The sequence below is a fragment of the Cyprinus carpio genome, chromosome A2 (genome assembly GCF_018340385.1).
Source record: "Cyprinus carpio isolate SPL01 chromosome A2, ASM1834038v1, whole genome shotgun sequence".
NCBI classification, from domain to species: Eukaryota; Metazoa; Chordata; class Actinopteri; order Cypriniformes; family Cyprinidae; genus Cyprinus; species Cyprinus carpio.
Genome location: NC_056573.1, coordinates 9,801,863 through 9,824,846, shown reverse-complemented (window position 1 = coordinate 9,824,846; position 22,984 = coordinate 9,801,863). Strand labels below are relative to the sequence as shown.

At 37.0% G+C, this 22,984-nt stretch overlaps 1 long non-coding RNA gene across 1 annotated transcript; it reads left to right on the top strand.

Annotated features, from left to right (window-relative positions):
• Positions 1–5,259: 5,259 nt before the first annotated feature.
• On the top strand, positions 5,260–20,856 carry LOC122146965. Its single transcript, XR_006161299.1, has 3 exons — positions 5,260–5,610; positions 16,647–16,736; positions 20,730–20,856. It is a non-coding gene; the product is annotated as an uncharacterized LOC122146965 (long non-coding RNA).
• The last annotated feature ends 2,128 nt before the right edge of the window (positions 20,857–22,984 follow it).

The following is a 22,984-nucleotide window of genomic DNA, read 5'->3' as shown; positions in this document are numbered from 1 at the left end:
ATGCAGAATTTAGAAGGATCAACCATTTAGACCTTAAATCCACATTCCTTACATCATTGGATAACAACTCCAGAGGCTTGCTGAAACTCTTCAGGGCAAAAGTAAAACAGAGAGGCGATTGTGACTTTGAGACTTTGCTGGACAATCTAGATGAACAGGTAGGTCACAATTTTTATTTAAAGGGATAGTTCACCCCAAAACGAAGATTATGTTGTCATTTACTCACCTTCATTTTGTTCCAAACTCATAAGAAATTTTTTTTATCTTCAGAACACAGATGAAGATTTTTAATCAAATCTGAGAGACATGCCCCTCCATTGAAAGTCTGTTCACCCAAAGCTTTGACACTTCAAAGATACATTGATCAAAAATAAATCATTATGAGCCATTTAATCTGTGTTGTCTAAAGAGATTTGTTGCTTGATGCATGAGAACATTGGTTCTTGCAGAAGCTCAAACCAGAGCCATATTCAAGGGCTCTGGTTCAAATGTGCTGGCCTGGCATGCGAGAACCTTGTTGGTTCTAATATTTCGAGCAAGCATACTTCAGCTTCCTTGATCAAATTCCTTCCTTGTTAGCTGACCAGTAGGGGTGTGACAATACAGGGTTAGTTCACCCCAAAATGAAAATTATGTCATTAATTACACACCCTCATGCCATTCCAGACTTGTTAGAAACACAAATTAAATCAAAACACAAATAAAATCAAATCTTATATAAATTCAAAAATATTATAAATCAAAAAATATGACAATATTAATGGTAATATTACTATTCTATTCTCAACTTTTCAATATTCAAAACTAATGTTAACAGAAAATGAATGGGATCATGTTGTTTTGTCACTGCGTGTCGCTGGCAGTGTGAATGGGACTAACCTCCCTCAAAGGGCATTTTCTCCACCTAGTCACCCATAAATCTTGTACCCTCTAGTCACCTATCTAGTCACCCTAGCAAATCTCCTCCATTAAATCAGGTGCTTATGACTTAACTATAAATAAATTAATAAATACATAAATGCATAATTTAATAAATAAATAAATGTAGAAATGCATAAATAAATGAATAATTAAATAATACAATTCTAAAATAGATAAATGCAGCTATGCATAAATGAATGAATACATGAATAATTTTGTCCAAAGGATATTTTTTAATTGCGCTATGTTTGTACCATTTGTGTTATACTACATTTATGTATTTCTACATTTATTTATTTTTACATGTATTTATGCATTTCTATATTTATTTATTTATTTATTTATTTATTTATTTATTTATTTATCTATTTATGTGTACCCAAGTTAATAAGGTAGGCAGTCCTAACCTTTCTCAATGCAGGATTGGTCAATTAGGCAAACCAGTCAGAACAACCGTTTCTGTTAGGACCACTGGCTCAGCTGTTGCTGGATGTAGCTGACCAGCTTGAAAACAGTATGTTTCTCCAGTTTATATCTGATAGGTTGATAAAATAATAAGTAGCTAAATGAATAGCTGATATACAGTACTGTGCAAAAGTCTTAGGCACGTTGGTATTTTCATACAAAAAATGTTTTTAAGCCAGTTATTTATATCTTTTACTGTAGTGTGTCATTTCCAAACATTCATTTTGCAATTAATTGTAATAATCCAGTGAGATTTCTGTATGCATAAAGAGTCTGACAATAGTCTCTATGCTCCGCATGGAGATCTGATCTCATCCTACTGACACACTACAGTAAAAGATATAAATAACTGGCTTAAAAACATTTTCCGTGTGAAAATATCAACGTGTCTAAGACTTTTGCACAGTACTGTACATCCGATATACTAATCAGACCATTTTTGTGTAGAATTATTGCCAAGTTTGCCTCCTACGTCACTTGCTTCCAGACATCCAGTGTAGATTTCTACAGCAAGATTTTAAAATGCTAAATTACTGAGCTACGCTATAACTAGGGATTGATGGTTTTTAGTCGAAAGAAAAATGGAAAATTTTAGTGGCAGAAAAATAAATGCACAAAATATCTTAAGCCCCCCCTTCCGTCAGTGCTTGCACAGTTTCACTGTAACTGTTATCAAAGGACAATTGTATCAGCCCATCATAACAACGAATAAACCAATAAATATAATAAGAAAAGCTCAAAAGAAGCAGACAGAAAATGACAAGCGGTTAAATAATAATAGTTGTATAACATCAGTGCTTGCACACACTTTCACCTCAGCCATTAGCCAACCCTTATGGTTGACTATAAAACAACATAAAGCGCAGTCCCATGTATCAATCAGGTTTTGTCATTTACTGCTTATGGCACCTAATTCTACACAAAAACGGTCTGAATAATATATCTGCTAGTTATTATTTTATGAACCTATCAGATATAAACTTTGTAATTCTTTGTTAAAATTTGTAATACATGCATGGCCAAATTAAACCAGGGGGAACCACCATGAAATATTTCAGAACAACAATCCTAATTAGACACTAGTGTTGTCAAAAAAATATTACTTCGATACATATTGATACTAAAAATATCTGAAATGGTTCCAATACACCTTCTCTGCAGTATTGATACACCTGTTTCAGCTGCACGTTCTCACTCTTTCTTCTCTGGTGAAGTGACATTCACTCTTCTCATTTGCTCTGAATAGTTGAAATAGTGCTTGTATTGTGAATCCTTTTAGTCATTCCTACAAGTTTCACGCTCACACCAAAAGCATGTGCACCACTGATCTATATAAGTGGCATGCACAAAGCCTTCTCTCAGGTAGCTTTTGAGTTGCAAGTACCAAAATGAGTGGTTTGCTCCGCTTAAACAGTCAAATACACACAAAATTGTCTAAACGCCTGTATTGGTGAGTGGTCAGTTAAGCAGTCAGTTTTGGAATGTAATGTGGAATGGTTGTGAAAGATAATGCATGTTGTGTAACTGTATATTGGATCCGTGCATAAGCTTTTAAAGAGACAGCAGTCTAATAAGCCTGCTGCTGTCTGTCATGTTAATCAAAGAGCAAAAGACAAATCAAATCACTCTACTCTTGACTGAATAAATTTTGTAAGTGTAAGCATTCATCTGTATTTAATTTTTACTATGAAGACTAACCAGTGTTATTTTACATCTGATTACTTTGATTTATGTAGTATTTCTTAGTTCTCATCTTATTACTGACTTTTTTATGAAAATGAATTTTTGCATTTTTTTTTTTTTTGTACATTCTGTCAATTATATTTCTTAGAAGTCTGTATCAGCCGGTCACACTATATATTTTAAAGTGGGAACTTTTTAATATTTTTATTAAATAGCGAGAATATGGGGAATGAAGATGTTCTGTATTGTTCTGGATTTATTCACTATCAGTATTAATATTGCTATTTTATACTTTTTACAGAGTTCAGAGGCATTGGAGCAATGTCGGAATGAAAATGGGAATTCTTGAAGTGGTGAGCAGCAACAGTTCCACTTCAAGATCCCTCTCCGATGTGGTAAATGTTGCAATTGTCATTGAAGAGGAAGTTGTCCTGGAAAACATGGGAGACTTTGTGAGTGCGTTCATTGTCCTCTTTGGCATGCTCTACGCACTTAACATGGAGTACAACAAGGACTTAAGGACTAAGGACTTAAGATATACTTTTGAATTCATTCAAAAGGTCTTTTTGAACATGGGAACTGAGTGCAGCAAAAAAGTACAAACTCTGATGAGCAAATTATTGGAAAACTAAGTGAAATTTCACTTAACCCTTACGGGAGAAGTACCCTTAAGCTCAAAGTACCTTTTGCGAGAATGTTTTTTGCTGCTTTCTATATATCTGTAAATGTGTTTACATGCTTAATATTTGATGAGTAAGATGCAGTTTCATGAGCTCATATTAAGATGAAATTACACTAAACACAACCCTGAAGTAATTTTTTACTTCAGACTTTTGCAGCGTTTCAAATATTTGTAAATGTTTTACAAAAATTCAAGTAAATTTACACTGAATATTTAAAGTAACCCTCTCCTGTTACTTGCATTTTATGTTGTGTTGACGTTTTTGCACTTTAGCAAATATTAACATAATATTTTCAATTATTTAAATGTTTAATATTGTTAGTGCAGTTTCATAATAGTAGTACCTAAATACCAAAATGTCAGTGAAATTTCTCTAAACACTGATAATACATGTTTTTAAAATAATTGTGGTTTTGTTAATGTAAGATCTAAGGTCTAATGAGTTTTGTGTATCTTGGAATTCTGAATTGAAATGCATGATTTTTATCTACTAAGGTCTACTGTGCAGAAATGTTCAATGTATTTACCATTTAAGGTATTTTCACAATACTGTTGTAGATTTAATAAAATGTATTAAATAAAATGTGGCAGTATGGCTTGAGTATTTAATATATATATTTTTTTCTTTTTGGGGCAACGGGGAATAAACAATACAGTGAAGTTGCTTTACTAATATAAATTTACCAAAATACATTTTTAGTTTAGGTAAAACTAAAAAGGAATGCCACTACAATTTAAAATGTATAATTGGGCCAATAACATGGGTTGGTAAACTAATTTCTTTTCAATTGTTTTAACAAATTATTTCTCATTGAGCCAATGTTAACAGACTATTGCTACAATTGATAAAATTACATTTACAGAATTTCACTTGGGCCAATTGAAAATTTTAAATGTGACCAGTCACTAGAAAATTTTGAGTTGGGAAGATTAGAAATTTTTTACAGTGAAACATGCATAATAAAAATGTAAATCCTAGTTTAGTTAGAAAGGTAAGGGTCCACTGAACGACATCTCATAGAGCACTTTTAGTCCAACAAAGCAATAATGTTGTAATATGGATGGTAATTCCTTTGTTTACGTCTCATTTCTTCAGGGACAGTATTGTTTGCATCCGTTATGGAATAAATTACGCTTAAAAAAACTGTGTCTTGGCAGTAAAAAACAGCATGGTTTTGTAGCATACAGTGTCACAAACAGAATCCGACCATCCACAAAAAAAGTCAAAGATACACAGAATATTATTTATTTGAATTCTGACGCTCTCTCGTGACGGCTCGTGACGCGTGCTGTGATGCACCTGACATCTGATGGGGGTGTAACTTAGCGATCGGCTTTTTGCACAAATAGTTATTTCTTTTTTTCTTCTTCAACATTTTTCATATATGTGTGCATGTTTTGTGGGGAATGTGGCTGTATCTGCATGATTACCATCTGTATGAGCGCACATCAGCGTGTGATTACTGTGTGTATGACAGCTATCAGTGTGAATGCGGTCTATATGAATGGAGTGTGATTATTGACTATATGGCACATCTGTATGTTTACCATCTGTATAACCAGCCATCAGCATTTGATTACTGACTAGATGAGCATCTATCAGTGTGAATGCTGTATTTCTAGCTGTTTGGAAGTTTTTTCTCTCTGTCCTGCATTTGTCACGTCCCAGTTTTCTTAGTCACTCAGTTCCCATGCAGTTCACCACACCTTCAATTAATTAGCCTCAATTAGCCACAGACTTTATTAGGCAGCACCTGAATACATAGCCTCATCCTTTTTGTTCATGCCACATGGAGTAATCCTAGTGTGTTGCTGCTTGAAATGCCATGTCTTCTGGCTTTTGTGCGTTACTGAACTATGTAAGTTCCATATGTTTCTACTGTTAGATTGAACAGTTTACCTTGGCTTATATTGTTCATGTGGCTTACTGTGGTAATTGTAAGAATACATGCATTTGAGTATTTATAGGCATGACCAGTTTATTAATTACGGGGCAGTGAAAATGTATGTATTGACTTTGTTTGTAGGCTACTTAGCTAATTTCCTGCAATCTAAGTTCTTGTACAAATGTTTATCCTTCAAATGAATTGTGGCCTTGTATTGTGGCATTATGTAGCTAATTGTATCCCATATCCTTTTTCCTTCTAGAAACCACACACACACTTACATATACATACTTAATAAAGAAAGAAGCTGTGTAATTGAAGTGACTGGACTGGACTGTTCTTACCGACACCTCCACTGGTCTCAAGCCAGCAACCTGCATATCCCTCTCAAAACTCCTTTAGACTAGCAATCTCATGATGTACTGTAATTGGCATACATAGTTAATCCTTTTTCTTATTTCTTTTTATTACTCAAATTATGCTTATTGTATTTTTCTAGTGCTCAAATAAATCACTTATACAATGTCTAAGAAAAACTATGCAGTGGTATGTTTAATGACTAAAATAGATTGAAGAACGCTTCAATACATTTGGTGAATATTTTTCCTCAAACGGGTTGGGGGATTGGGTATGGGGGCTAGACATAGTCTCAGAAAAATGGTTGCAGGAATCTAATTTTTTATAGTATCTTCTTCAGATTTGAAATAGAAACTCATGAGACATGTGACTTTCAACCCATTACTTTTCTGGATTTCTCCAGGACTGATGTCATGTATTTCTGTATAAAATAAAATAAAATTAAATAAAAAATTAGTAAATTAGTAGTAAAGCCCAAAGGGTCTTCTTTCCAAATACAACATTTTTACAACTATTTACAACATAGCTTAGGTTTAACATCAGAAGAAAAAAATCAATTTTGAGCCCAGCCATGCCTTCATGTGATCTGGGGTCTTCAGAAGGTGAATCTCTTGGCAAATGGCCAGCACCTCCTCAGAGACTTGGAGGACAATGCAGTGGACAGTAGAACAAGGCATGTCAAACACTCTGGAGAGTGGAGACCATTCTGTATGATGTATCACTGGCCAGACAGAAAAGAAACACCAGGGTCTGGATTGTGGCACTCCATCACTGTTGCCATTCACTTCTCAGAAGATCTTCTGAGAACTGAATGGCAACAATGCTCAGCCGAAAATCAGGCTGTGTGTCACAGTCATTAAAAAAAACCTGTCCAGCGCTGGCACATTCAGCTTTATCCTGCAGTACAGGGGTCTGGTCTGATTTAGGAAAAGGAAAAGAGAAATTGTTTAGAGCTATGACAAAGTAATTAGTAGAAGAAATATTGAGATACTTTAGTAAGCTACTTTTTGTAACTACCAATACCATATCGGGGAAAAGCTACTATTCATATTTATAACCTTAGCTAAAGGGATAGTTCACCCAAAAATGAAAATTCCAAACCTGGAACAACTTGAGGATGAGTAAATTAATACAGAATTTTCATTTTCGGGTGAACTATCCTTTAAGTAAAAGTGTTATCTTGCATACTCTAATATACTTAAGGTATTGAGAGTAAAAGTAAAGGTATACAGTATTGTTCTGAAAAGAAAAATAATTAGTTAGGATGGTTTTGCATTAATATTACAGCTGCACTAATGTATATGTTACATTTTACATCTGAATATGTTCAAGGTTATTAAATTTAAAGTTGCCTGCTAAATATACTGTTGGGTAGTTTAATCTACAACAATGCATCATGTTGTAAAAGACCATATTTATAGTGTTGCTGTCTGTGGGAGCGAGAGAGAAAAAAAGAAAAGAAAACTTAGTACTTCATATTTGTTTGAGAATACTTAACGAATGTACTTCTTTACAGTCCACCTCTGATTATTTTGAAAATTACAGTATCAACTTTTTTTTTGAATATTAACCCTCCGTGGCATATTTGTGGCATATTCTCCTGAAAACACTGAAAAGAACTTAAATTACACTTTCAGTTTTGATCGTACAGATAAGAGCAATACATCAACTGAATCTGTAAAGGGTCTACTTTTATTTGTATGCACACATAAGAACAACAAAACTTTGTGCATTTAGAAAATAAAGAAAACAAACAGAGTGTGCTGTCTGCCGCCTTGGTCTGCAGTGATCTTCATTTAAAAACTCGTCATTAAATTGAACTGTAACTCAGCAAATACTCAACAAAGAGACGAGAGATATATCTATAGAAAGCTTGACATGTCTATTTTTAAACTGAGCAAGTCTTATCGAAAACAAATATTTTGTGATAAAGTAATCCATATGAAAACAACGCAATGTCCTGTTTTTCACGTCTCCCTTCATTATATCTTTTGTGACCACGCCCTGAGCACTTATTGATATTACAATAGTCCACTCGAAGCATGCAGCGTGTAAACTCCCACATGACAGCAAACAATGCAGCCAGACTGTCCTTCAAGTTTTTTTAATTTTACTGTTCGCTTCGCGCTGAGCGGAATAAGACATAATTCACTTCAAGAAGACCGCTGAAAGGAATAAGCTTTGGATTATCTCAGAAAAAAGAATGAAGCTGCTTGATCTAGCAGATATCATAAACATGAGTAAGTCATTTTTATTATTAACCCTCTGAGGTCTAAGGGTATTTTTGGGGCCTGGAGAAGTTTTGTCATGCCCTGACATTTGTGCTTTTCTCAGTTTCTTATAAACATCTAATGGCTAAAGTCTAATCTCACTGTAATCAGCACAAACTGGGCTATAATAATATGTAAGCAGCATATATGTACATGATTGTGTTTTTGAGAAAAAAAATGTTATGCGTGGTTAGTGAAAAACTAAAAATGTTAAATCACTTGAATATGGCAATAAAACACATACAGAACATTGGTTCACAGGACTTTTGAGAACTGGAGCTTGTAGCCTAGAATTTTTTTTTCTAAATTATGTGAAAATCATTTTGTTTACTCACTTACAGAAAACAATATATTGATTTAAATTTTCTAAGACACTTTTTGTTGGTAAAAGTCATATGCGAGTAGGCGTCAACTATCATGAATATTTGTGTGATTCAAACCTGAGAATACAAAGACCCACATAATGAGCTGCATAATGAGCCATTCAGTCAGCTGTGTGACTGAGAGGGAAGAGTTACAAGAAAGAATGTAAGCACAAAATAAATGTATATAATTTTATATTTGTAGTTTATTTAGAATATATTTAATTATCCCACAACATCATTTTATATTCACTTGCGAGTGCAGATAAACAGTTTATTAGGAACAATCTGCTGACTTTCAAAGCTGAATTTTTAGCATCATTGCTCCAGTCACACAATCCTTCAGAAATCCTTTTAACAATCTGATTTTCTAAAAAAAAATAAAAAAAATATTATCATTATTATTATTATGATTATTATTATTGTTATTAATGTTGAAAAGAGCTGAGAATATTTTTTTCAGGTTTTTGGGGGGGATAAATTGAAAGAACAGCATTGTTTGTTACATCTGTTACATTTACATTTATTTGTTACATTTATATTATTTACATCAAGCTTTTGAATGGTATAGTAGTGTATATTGTTACTGAAACTTTATAATGTTTCACTTGATTATACATTTAGTCAGGAATTATAGTTTGGAAAAAGTCTAACTAGTAAAATGTTTACACATTATGTGAAACCTAATACAAGTATATAAATAAATAAAAAGAGACTTACTCATGTTTATGATCTCTCCTGAATAAAGCACTTCATTCTTTTTTTTCTGAGGAAATCCAAATCTCAAATCCTGAGATTCTTTTAATTGTGATGATTTTGGCTCACATTTAACAAAAACCCACCAATCTCAACAAATTAGAATACTTGTCTAGAATACTAGACCTTTTTTTTTTAGTGAATTGTTGGCCTTCTGGAAAGTATGTTCATTTACTGTACATGTACTCAATACTTGGTAGGGGCTCCATCAGTTTGTGGCACTGCTGGATGTATGGAAGCCCAGGTTTCTTTGACAGTGGCCTTCAGCTCATCTGCATTTTTTGATCTCTTGTTTCTCTTTTTCCTCTTGACAATACCCCATAGATTCTCTATGGGGTTCAGGTCTGGTGAGTTTGCTGGCTAGTCAAGGAAACCAACACCATGGTCATTTAACCAACTTTTGGTGCTTTTGACAGTGTAGGCAGGTGCCAAATCCTGCTGGAAAATGAAATCAACATCTTCAAAAAGCTGGTCAGCAGAAGGAAGCATGAAGTGCTCCAAAATTTCTTGGTAAACGGGTGCAGTGACTTTGGTTTTCAAAAAACCCAATGGACCAACACCAACAGATGACATTGCACACAAAATCATCACAGACTGTGGAAACACTGGACTACAAGGAATTTGGGCTATGAGCTTCTCCACCCTTCCTCCAGACTCTAGGACCTTGGTTTCCAAATGAAATACAAAACTTGCTCTCATCTGAAAAGTGGACTTTGGACCACTGGGCAACAGTCCAGTTCTTCTTCTCCTTAGCCCAGGTAAGACACCTCTGATGTTGTATGTGGTTCAGGAGTGGCTTAACAAGAGGAATATGACAACTGTAGCCACATTCTTTGACTCTTCTGTGTGTGGTTGCTCTTGATGCCTTGACCCCAGCCTCAGTCCATTCCTTGTGAAGTTCACTCAAATTCTTGAATCGATTTTGCTTGAAAATCCTCATAAGGCTGCGGTTCTCTGGGTTGACTTTTTCTTCCACACTTTTTCCTTCCTCTGTGAACAGCCAGCTTCTTCGGCAATGAAAGTTTGTGGCTTACCCTCCTTGTGAAGTGTGTCAATGATTGTCTTCTGGATAACTGTCAGATCAGCAGTCTTGCCCATGATTGTGTAGCCTAGTGAACCAAATTGAGAGACCATTAAGAAGGCTCAAGAAACCTTTGCAGGTGTTTTGAGTTGATTAGCTGATTGGCATGTCACCATATTCTAATTTGTTGAGATATTGAATTGGTTGTTTTTTGTTAAATGTGAGCCAAAATCATCACAATTGAAAGAACCAAACTTAAACTACTTCAGTCTGTGTGCATTGAATTTATTTAATACATGAGTTTCACAATTTGAGTTGAATTACTGAAATAAATTAACTTTTCCACGACATTCTAATTTATTGAGATGCACCTGTATTTAAAAAAAAAAAAAAAAAAAAAAAAATTCAAGGCTAAACTTCTAGCTTGTCTGCTTACGGCCTGTTCAAACAGGTCCTGTGGATTAAGGGGAGCGGGAGTACCCATAATTTTACCCCCTGTCCTAACTAAGCTGGAGATCTATATACTATAATAGTATATAGTATATCTATATAATATATAGTATATGTAGTATATATATATATACAATACATTATACTATAATAAGTGTTTACACTACAGGCATGAATGAAGTTTCGAACCCCATCACACCCACCCTTTGTCAGGTGTACCCTTTGGAGTTCTCAGGAGACAATTTGATGAGAAGATTCTGCTAAACGCTTACGGACTGAAAACAGAGGTCAACTGGAAATGTAAATGGAAGAAAATGAAATAGACAGATACTTTGGTGGTAGAATTTATGAGTACTTATTCTGCCCCTCGAGAGACTGAAGCTGAGAGATGCACTCTTTGGATGAACTAACTCTTATACATTCTTGAGAACTTGCGCATACACCAAAAACCAGACAATGAGCTGTAGTTATCAAAGCAAGTATCCAATTACCCGACAAACGTCGTAACTGATGCAGAAAAAACATCTTGCATCCGCGATATTATGAAAAAGAGGAAATTCGTCTCGACCCTGAAAGGATCAGTCACAACCCCATTCAGAGGTCTATCCACAAGCTAATGCTCAATAGTTTATGGGGAAGGTTCTCTATGAGGGATAATTTACCCCAAACACTTCTCGTGAAAGACCCTGAAGATTTCACTGGATTATTAGCAAAACTGATGTCCTGAAATAGTTCACATTCATCTTAGATGTCGTTGTGCTTGTCCAGTATTGTCACCCTGAAGGGGAGGTTTGCGAGACTCGCAACATTAACATGTTTATAGGTGCCTATACAACAGCTCATGCCGGTCTTGAGTTGTGTGACCTGAAGGACTGGTGGGAAATAAGACTCTTGCACCAGAGACCCATGATTGAGTCTTGGCTCTTACAGTTAAAGTCTTGTACCTTGTGTTAATTATCAACATTAAGTTCGATAACAGTCTTTCAGGCAGCTGATCGCTTGGTAGAAAACAGAGAAAATGAGTGTTATATGAAATTTTGTCCATGATTACCATGAGTTGTACAGTATTGATTTTCTGATCAATAGTAATTGACCAGGACCTGTCTACGGATAGAAACTTCGATGATGTTGTGAAACCCAGCATAAATGATGAGATTAATACTATGCGGTAGTGGCTGTCTGAAACGTGCTTCGAGTCTGATATTCCCGGACTTGATGAGTGATTTGTGCTCCTCGCAGTCTTCATCAGGTGTGAGGTTAAAGGTGTAAAGCGAGTAACCTTTCAGAAAATCCCTGTCAATAGAGAGTGCCTGGTTTTTAAGATGTCTCCCGGTCGCAGTCACCAACTGATAAATTTCTTGCACCACAAGGCTTGCTGTGAAGTCTGGTTGTAGAGGCTTGGTGGGGAAGTGCTGTCTGTTGATGTAGATGGCTAGGAACTCGAATTCATAATGTTTGAACACAAAAGGATTTTTATCATAGGATCCGGTGAATGCATTATTATCCACCATGGCCATGGACCCCGGTGGTATGGAGACATTTTTCGGCAAACTCTGTCTATGGAATACTTGGTGGTAGTTGAGAGCAATGCCTGGGTATGCACCAGACTTACAGACTGGGATATGGACGACTTCTTGAAAAATAGGGATGCTAACACAATATGTAATCTGTAGGCAATATCATCATTCCTCATTAGACAGAATTCGTCTTTGACTCTGATCATTTGTATTTTAATGTCAATACCGTTTAGCATTAATTTTTCTTGAAAGAAAATGACAGTGTGAATTGGGGCCAGCAGCTCCACAACCTTGCTTCAGGTTGTGTAGAGCAATCTCTTAGTCATCCCTGCGTTACGGCCCACAGGGTCAGTTTCGTCCATGTGACCTGCTGTGTCTTTAAGAAATAGTTAAGCAGAGAAAAGCAATTCCAGAGCATATTTGCTGTAGTTGAAAGTCGTTATTTATTGTTATTATTAATCTCTATTACTATTATTATTATTTTATCATTTTTATCAGTGTAAAGCGCTTTGAGATTTACCTTTGAAAGTTATAAAGTAGTTGGTATAGAAAATAAAGTTGATTATATTATTTATTATTAGTAATGTTGTGTATTATGTAAAAATATCATGCAAATGAAAAAATAAAATTCTCTAGGTATAATAATTTATGAACTAAATAAAAGTGATAATTGGCCAATAAGAACTCAATTTTGTAACAGACTGCTCACAAGTGCAAGCTAAATGGTTCAAATGCAACTTTTGATGTTCTTAGAAAAGTATGATATTTCCTTGATTAGAGCTTAACTCTTTCCACGCCAGCATTTTTTTTTTAAGTTGCCAGCCACCGCCAGGGTTTTTGACGATTTTTATATTGTAATTTGCTTTTGAGTGGTACACAGAGTAACATTTCCCAGGATGTAAGGGGACGCCACAACTTTTGCAGTAGAACGAGGTCTCCTTCCGCAACCCCTTACGTACACAAACTCTGCATCCTCTGGTTGGGTGTTGCTTTTTGGCAGTGGGCAGGATTGGAACAAGTTCATGAACAGCAAAACTGACATTCAGCCTGTTTTTTGGGTCAGTGTTGAATGGTGCTCTTGGAGTGTTTTCAGCAGCACTTTTCTCCCCACCACTAGCATACTCTTGGTTGGTCCTTGATTTTATAACACTCTAGATGAATGAGAGAAGAGTGTTACAATTACCATGTGGGATTTTCCCTTTGTAAATGACAGAAGCTTTGAACAAACTGATCTGAAACAGATACATGACAAATTTCTTCGTCCACTTGTGTGACTTCCTGAAAAAAGGGTAGTACACAATGTTTTGGTCTAGTTTGTCAACGGCATTCATTTCATGATTGTATTCCACAATGCATGCTGGTTTTTGCTTTGCAACTTTTTCTTGGTGGCCTCTCTGCCATACCTCAACACGTTCCATGTTGTTCTGATGGAATGTTGTAACCATTTTCACTGTTTGTTTGTCTCTCCATGCCAAGACCATCACATTTTCGTTGTGACGCATGATTGTTTCCCCAATCCTAAGGTCAACATTTCTGATATCTCGAAAGACCGGCGGTTCACCTCTGTTTTTTTCTAATTGTACCACATACATGGGTTTTCACATCAAGTAGGTGCTCACACAGTCGTACAGAGTTGTATAGGTTGTCCATAAACAATCTGTAGCCATGACCTGCTAGGCGATCAAGAAGAGAGACAACCGTGTCTCCCAGAGTAGCGCTTTCCCCACAATAGTGCTTTATGTTAAAACAGTAGCCTGTATCAGAATCAAAGTGAGATATTTCAAGCCTTTATTTGTTATAACTTTGATTATGGCTTACAGCTGTAAGCCATAATAATCAACATTATAACAAATAAAGGCTTGAAATATCTCACTTTGCATGTAATAAGTCAATATAATATATTAGTTTCACCTTTTAAGTTATACACGATATTCAAATTTTTCAAGTTTCACCTGTAAATACATATTACAATGTGGTAAATGTGCACAAAGAGAGAAACAATTTGGCCATTACACACTCATATTTATGCACACAGCCACACATAAATGCATGCACACTCACACACAGACATTATAGTGTTAGAACACTTTCTCATATATTTTCTTATCTTTTCTTACCTCTACGCATTCTGCCACCTGGAATGAGATCTTGGACTTGAATGCGTCCACTCACTGTCCGAAGTATTACTGTCTGAACTGTCATTGTCCACTCTTCGACACACAGGTGAACTTTGTCTTCGTCCAGATCGACGGGTGAACAATCTATCTGCTGCTCGTCCATGACTAGAACTTTCTGTGACAACATGTGCATCTCTCTCACTGACTACTTCGTCCCCATCAGATTCAGAATGATCAAATAAGGAGTGATCAGACTCCGAGTCCATCAACACCTCCAGTACTCGATCAGCCGTATACCTCTTCATTTGTCCGTCAGATATTTTGATCTACACTCTCACTACCCCATTCATGTTTGAGCCGATCGCAGTCGGTTTCTTTGATCCAAAAGTTCCGTACTCTTTCAGGGCATATGCATGGGTCTTTCTTACCGTATACCACCTAAAACACGGAAAAATTCCATGTTTGGCGAGGAAGCATTTTTTCATAAAACCTGGAAAATTCCTTGTTTGGTGGGGAAAGAGTTAAAGGCATTCCCTGACATAATGCTATTTTGCTGTATGTGTGACTGTGTGTCACAATTCACAGGAAGGGAACGAGGACATTCAACAAGTATAACCGACCACACAATCTGAAATGACTGGAGCTTTTAAACACAGGATGATTGGGAAAACACAGGTGCAAGGAATGACAGATTAAAAGGGAACACTAAAAACACAACAAAGAAAAACCCAAAACACATTAAGCCCAGAGGAAAATATCTCTGTATGATTCTTTTTTTTATTATTCATATATATATATATATAAGATATGAAGCAGTATATATATATATATATATATATATATATATATATATATAAGATATGAAGCAGTAGCACCCAAGCAAGAGTGCCATTTTCCTGAATATCAGCATGTGCATGATCACAAATGTGATATTAATTTTATACAACAGTTTAACAAACAATTTAATTGAATGAGTTACATTTTAGACACATTTTGTCATTTATCTTGTTTTGCAAACTAAATACCCATTGATGCTTATATACCAAATCATTTCTGCTTCTCATAAAAAAACTGCAGTGATTTGTTCCTGAATGAATCTGTTTTTGAATGACTTGAGTGAGCCAATGATTCAATGATCTATTCATAAACAAAAGACATTTCTCCATGTGCGTTCTTGTCTGTACTTGCATTCTTGTGGACTTGTGAACCATCAGTCGTTGCCCAAGTACTGTTCCAATTCAAAGTTCACATCTTGCCAAGTAGAGTTCAAATCCCCGGATGTGTTCTTGCTCTGCCCCTTTTATCGAGGATGCATCAAGAGGTGACTTGTGTGAACTTGAGGCAGCAGGTATCTCACAATGCATTTTGCACCAACTAGCAAACGTTAATGGTACAGGGGAAAACCTGCATTTGCTTTGCTGATTTCGGAGATGTGAGCTCCAGTCTCTGAAGTGGTTAAACATGAGATATTGTTTGTTTTGGGTATATCTAACAGGCAATCTTTGGTCTCATGAATCTATTATTTATTCCTAGTCATATCGTTTTGACTGATCACAAAGTTTAATTTCATGTAGCATATGTTTGTCTGAATTGTTTGCTTTTGTCTTTATTTCCTACTATATAAGCATCTTATATTTCATAATTATACATGTTTAATGCCTATTATTGTTCATTAAAACATTAACAAAAAGAGACAGCATAGTCGGTGAAGATGATCAGAGTATATGCACATATTGCCTGAACCTCATCTTACTGTTTTATGTATTTGTGTGTGTGTGTGTGTGTGTGTGTGTGTGTGTGTGTGTGTGTGTGTGTGCATGTGCGTGTGTATTATATGTGTGTATTATATGTGGTTGTGTTTTAGATTTTGTTTTGTTATAAGTATACATGAGGTGAAGGTAATCGAAGTATGTCTAAGTATTTTTGTGGCTATTAATAGCTATTGTAGCTACAAATATTGCACGACGCTACAGTGTTTAAATGACAACAAAAAGAAGCAGTGGTGTTTGATATTTCATCTTATTGTAAATATACAGTGAAATGAAGCCAAGGCAAGCTGAGTGACATTATAAAGTACGCTGCTGTTTCATTTGCAGACTGTCCCATATGCAACATTAACTAATTAACGTCAGTGTCATGTCTTTATTTTGAATTTGCAGAAGCCATTCCCTCTGGACTGAACACAGCTGCTGCTGCTTTCCACTAACACATAGAACGGTTTGACGATATGAGGGGGAGGAGGAAGAAAGGTTAGCAATATTCCAATATTGATATGGCAAAGTTCTAAAATATATAATAAAATACCATAATCATTAAAGGGGTGGGTACAATGCTATTTCATGCATTCAGAGTTGTTTACACTGTTAAAGAGTTGGATTCTCATGCTAAACATGGACAAAGTTTTAAAAAAAAAATTTGGACATATGATGGAGTATTTCTGTGCCAAACATCTTACTTCCGGGTTTGTGCAAGTTTCGGAGAGGTTTTTTTTTTTTTTTTTTGATCGTGGCTCTTCATGATGTAGATGAGGGTGAAACTCCTTATATGGGCATTTCTCCTGGAAGAGCGTGCTTGTGCACTAGAGGCTGACATTTTTTGCAGGATTGGAAACAAAATCACTATTAATCACGGGATTGGGACGTGACAGGAAAAAAAATGTCAGTGGGAGTGGACGGGACCAGGAATCGTAATAACAGCCTATATAGCCTACCTTTTAAATAAATAAACTATAAACTGTAGGCCTATATTTTAATTTTGAACTCAATTCTACTTGCCCTGTCCCTTTACGCTCTCCTCCTGTTTGCTTTGGTGTGGCTGGTTAAGTGAATGAAGTACACGTGATGGACAGATTGCTAATGGGTGGTCTATGTGGTAATATAGTAGCCTACATCGGGCAGGACATCCAAAAGCCCACCTATCATTCATAGACTTCAAATATAGCTTTTCATCTAAAAGATGTATGTAGTAACAACTTTACATGGCCGCTCAATAATGTTAACTGACAGAAATGTATGCTATTGAAGTGTGTGTGGAAATTGAACAGCAGCGTGCTCACAGCAGGACAGATAGAGGCACCGGTGCTCTCATTTGCTCTTAAAATACTCCGTAATTTTTGGTCATACAGGTAAAAGTAATAAATCTTTAGATTCCGTAAAGACTCTACGTTTATTTGTGTGCACTCAGAATAACAATGAAACGTGCTTCTGTAAAATAATTAAAGCAAACAAGATGTGTTTTCTGCCATCTCGGTCATGTGAACTTGAGCGAGAAACATCGAAACTCCGTATATGAAAAATAAATCTATAGAGAGTGAAATGTCTACTTTCAAATGAACAAAAAATTAAATAGAAAACGTGTGTTAGCATGGATGATTTACATGAAATTGAATGTGTGTGCAATGCACAATGTGCATTGTTAAAGATGGCTTTCAGTTCAATAAAATAACAAAAAAAAACTACATTTTGAATTTTTATTCAACTAAAGTGGGCATGCTGTGATCTGTACTGTATTTTTTTTCATTATTGTAACTGACAGATTACGGGCAAAAAAAAAAAAAAACAGGAGTGGGAGGGAACAGGAGTCATTCTTCCGGGATTGGGACAGGACAAAATCCACTCCCGTGTCACCCTCTACCGTGCACACATCAACCAGAGCAAGGGCGAGAGCGACATCCTGCGGCAGTGCTGCACAGGACTTGCTCGGGAAGAATGTCTCCAATTCAAAGGACTGTGTTTTTGGTTGCAAGGGAAAGATAACTTTGTTTAGCTTCCTCAAGAACCCAGCGTTATGTAAAGAGTGGATACAGTTTGTTTTTCCGGGGCAGCAACGGAGATTCACAAGTGTGTTTGTTGACAAACGTTTTATAAACAAGGCCCAGTTCAACGCTGAATTTGCACATCGTTTGATACTGAAAGATGCAGCGGTCCCAGCTATAAAACATGTGTGGCCTAATGGTTAGAGAATGGTTAGAGAGTTGGACTTGTAACCAGAAGATCGCAGGTTCGAGTCTAGGTGCTGGCAGGAGTTGTAGGTGGGAGGGAGTGAATGAACAGCACTCTCTTCCACCCTCAATACCCATGGCTGAAGTGCCCTTGAGCAAGGCACTGAACCCCCAGTTGCTCCCCGGGCACTGGATATATAGCTGCCCACTGCTCCAGGTGTGTGTTCACGGTGTGTTCACTTCTCACTGCTGTGTGTGTGCACTTGGATGGGTTAAATGCAGATCACCAATTCCGAGTATGAGTTAACATACTTGGCAAATGTCACGACAAAAACAAAACAAAACAAAAAAGATCCCAGTCATGATTCAGAACTGCAGACTGTAAGTGAAACGGCATCAAATGTCTGTTTTGTTGCCATTCAGCGCCCATGTGCTTTTCACTATTTAGCTCCGCCCACGGCGTGCCTTCCGGAGCTCTGCATTTTCTGGAGAGAATCGTAAAGCTGTATCTTTCTTTTATAAATATGATAAAACTAAAGACTTTTTGGAGCAGTACTACTCTATAGGTACTCAAGATTAACATGAGATTAACATTATAATGCCAAATTTTGTTTAATATACCAAATCTATAAAAACTAATTAAATCTATAAAAAATTACATCTGTACAAATCACCTCATCTTCACCCTCATCCTGTTGGTAGTCATGTTCTGTTTTGTATGGTAGTATTTCCTATAAACTAAAAACCCGATACCAAAAAAGTTGGGACACTGTACAAATTGTGAATAAAAACAGAATGCATTGATGCGGAAGTGTCAAATTTCAATATTTTATTCAGAATTCAACATAGATGACATATCAAATGTTTACACTGAGAAAATGTATCATTTTAAGGGAAAAATAAGTTGATTTTCAATTTCATGGCATCAACACATCTCAAAAAAGTTGGGACAAGGCCATGTTTACCACTGTGTGGCATCCCCTCTTCTTTTTATAACAGTCTGCAAACATCTGGGAACTGAGGAGACAAGTTCCTCAAGTTTAGGAATATGAATGTTGTCCCATACTTGTCTAATACAGGCTTCTAGTTGCTCAACTGTCTTAGGTCTTCTTTGTCCCATCTTCCTCTTTATGATGCACCAAATGTTTTCTACGGGTGAAAGATCTGGACTGCAGGCTGGCCATTTCAGTACCTGGATCCTTCTACGCAGCCATGATGTCGTAATTGATGCAGTATGTGGTCTGGAATTGTCATGTTGGAAAATGCAAGGTCTTCCCTGAAAGAGACGATGTATGGATGGGAGCATATGTTGTTCTAGAACTTGGATATACCTTTCAGCATTGATGGTGCCTTTCCAGATGTGTAAGCTGCCCATGCCACACGCACTCATGCAACCCCATACCATCAGAGATGCAGGCTTCTGATAACAACTTGGGTTGTCCTTGTCCTCTTTAGTCCAGACGACATGGCGTCCCAGTTTTCCAAAAAGAACTTTAAATTTTGATTCGTCTGACCACAGAACAGTTTTCCACTTTGCCACAGTCCATTTTAAATGAGCCTTGGCCCAGAGAAAACGCCTGCACTTCTGGATCATGTTTAGATATGGCTTCTTTTTTGACCTATAGAGTTTTAGCCGGCAACTGCAAATGGCACGGTGGATTGTGTTCACGACAATGTTTTCTGGAAGTATTCCTGAGCCCATCTTGTGATTTCCATTACAGTAGCATTCCTGTATGTGATGCAGTGCCATCTAAGGGCCCGAATATCACGGGCATTCAGTAGGGTTTTTTATGCACTGAAGATGAAGATAACTTCAAACTCTTTGCAATTTTTCTCTGAGAAACTCCTTTCTGATATTCCTCCACTATTTTTCACCGCACCATTGGGGAAATTGGTGATCCTCTGCCCATCTTGACTTCTGAGAGACACTGCCACTCTGAGAGGCTCTTTTTATACTCAATCATGTTGCCAGTTGACCTAATAAGTTGCAAATTGGTCCTCCAGCTGTTCCTTGTATGTACATTTAACTTTTCCAGCCTCTTATTGCTACCTGTCCCAACTTTTTTGGAATGTGTAGATCTCATGAAATCCAAAATGAGGCAGTATTTGGCATGACATTTCAAAATGTGTCACTTTCAACACTTGATATGTTATCTATATTCTATTGTGAATCAAATATAAGTTTATGCGATTTGTAAATTATTCCATTACTTTTTTACTCACAATTTGTACAGTGTCCCAACTTTTTTGGAATCGGGTTTGTATAATAACAAAAAAAAAACCTGCTGTGACGCTGTTACAGAAGTCTGTTCTCAAAGCAAAAACATGGATGCTGACTATGAAGTGCAGAATCATCATCGAGACACAACAGCTAACAGACTCCTCTTCAGCATTTGCTGTCCATCGTGTCGAAATTCAGAACTAGGTAAGCCAAAATAATTTTTTTACATCACATTACATTTACATTTAGACATTTTGCAGATGCTTTTATCCAAAGTGACTTACAATTGGGAAATACATAAAGTGATTTTTCTTAAAGAGGCAAACAGACACAGGAAGTGCTCGTAATACTAAGTTTCAGGCATTGTTCAAATAAGTACAAACTAAAAACTGAAGGAATAAAGAGAAAGTTTTTTTTATAGGATAAAGTAAATAGCGATGTAAGAGATAAGTTTTCAGCTGTCGCTTGAAAATTGTCAGGGATTCAGCATTCCGGATAGGGGTGGGAAGATCATGCCTCTAGCCAGGAATGGTGAATGAGAATGTTCTGGAAAGTGATTTTGAGCCTCTCTGTCATGGTACCACGAGACGTTGCTCGTTTTCGGATCTCAGACTTCTGGAGGGAATGTAAATTCACAGTAGTGAGTGGAAGTAGGTGGGTGCTGAGCCTGTGGTGGTTCTATATGCAAGCATCAATGTCTTGAACTTGATGCGAGCCGCAACCAGTAGCCAGTGCAAGGAGATAAAGAGAGGTGTAACAAGGGCTCTTTTGGGCTCGTTGAAGATCAGTCGTGCCACTGCATTCTGAATCTTTGTAGAGGTTTGATTGTGCTTGATGGAAGTCCACCCAGAAGAGGATTGCAGTAGTCCAGCCTAGAAATGACAAGGGCCTGGACAAGAAGTTGTGCAGCATTCTCCATTAGAAAGGGCCTAATCTTTCTGATGTTATACAATGCAAACCTGCAAGATCGAGCAGTCTTTGCAATGTAGTTTTTGAAGGTCATCTGGTCATCATAGATTACACCAAGATTTCTGACTGAAGTTGATGGAGTAATTATAGAAGAACCTAGCTGGATGGTGAAATCATGCTGTGGAGTTGAAGTGGCAGGAAAGACAAGAAGCTCAGTCTTTGCCAGATTGAGCTGTAGGTGATGTTCTTTCATCCATGCCGAGATGTCCGTCAGGCAGCCTAAGATCTGTGCAGCTACCATTGGATCATCTGGTTAAAATGAGAGATAGAGCTGTGTGTCATCAGGAGAAGCCATATGCCTGTATGATGGGACCCAGTAATGTAGTGTATATGGAGAAGAGGAGAGGTCTAAGAACTGATTTCTGAGGAACCCCAGCGACCAGTTGATGTGCTTTGGATACCTCCCCTCCCCAGGCCACCCTGAAAGACCAAATAGTGATTCAAACCAGCTAAGTGGAATCCCTGTGATGCCCAGTGATGAGAGGGCAGACAGGATGATCTGATGATTGACAGTATCAAAAGCAGCAGATAGATCCAGCAGAATAAGAACTGATTATTTGGAATCAGCTTTTGAAATCCACATGGCTTCCGTGACTGACAGTAACGCAGTCTCAGTTTAATGGCCACTCCTTTAACCTGACTGGTTAGCGTCCAGTTTGTTGGTCTGTAAAAGAAACAATGATACCTGGTTGATACCTGGGTTTTTGCTATGAATGGAAGGAGAGAGATAGGTCTGTAGATGTCTATAAGAGAAGTGTTTAATGTAGGTTTTTTGAGCAGTGGGGTTACCTGAGCCTGCTTGAATGCAGTGGGGAAGGTGCCTGTAAGGAGAGATGTGTTGATGACGTGTGTGAGTGCTGGTAAGAGTGTAGGAGAGATTGCTTGGATAAGGTGTGAGGGGATTGGGTCTAGAGGGCATGTTGTCGGATGGCTGGAGAGAAGTTTTGGTACGATGATGGGATTTGCACGAGCAGAGCAGCTGGACGAAGTCTCGTGCTGCTGGCCTTGGAGACGGCATAGTATGTTGAGGGGCGTAAAATTTCCGTCACACGCTTGAGGCATTCTGTCAATCACAATGCACTGGATAGCTGGCCAATCAGAGCACACCTCATTTTTTTCAGAATGATGAGCTTTGTAAAAATCGACACATTTCAGAAAAGCGGGGCATAGAGGAAAAACAATAATGTACATTATATGGAAAACAATGTGTTTTTTAAACCGCATAAACACATTGCATTACACCAAATACACAAAATAATGTTCTTTTTAGCAGCATCATATGACCCCTTTAAGGCCTGTTTTACTCTTCATTATGTATATGTCTTTGTCTACAGATAAAGCCCCAGGGAGTTCAATCCTTAAGACTT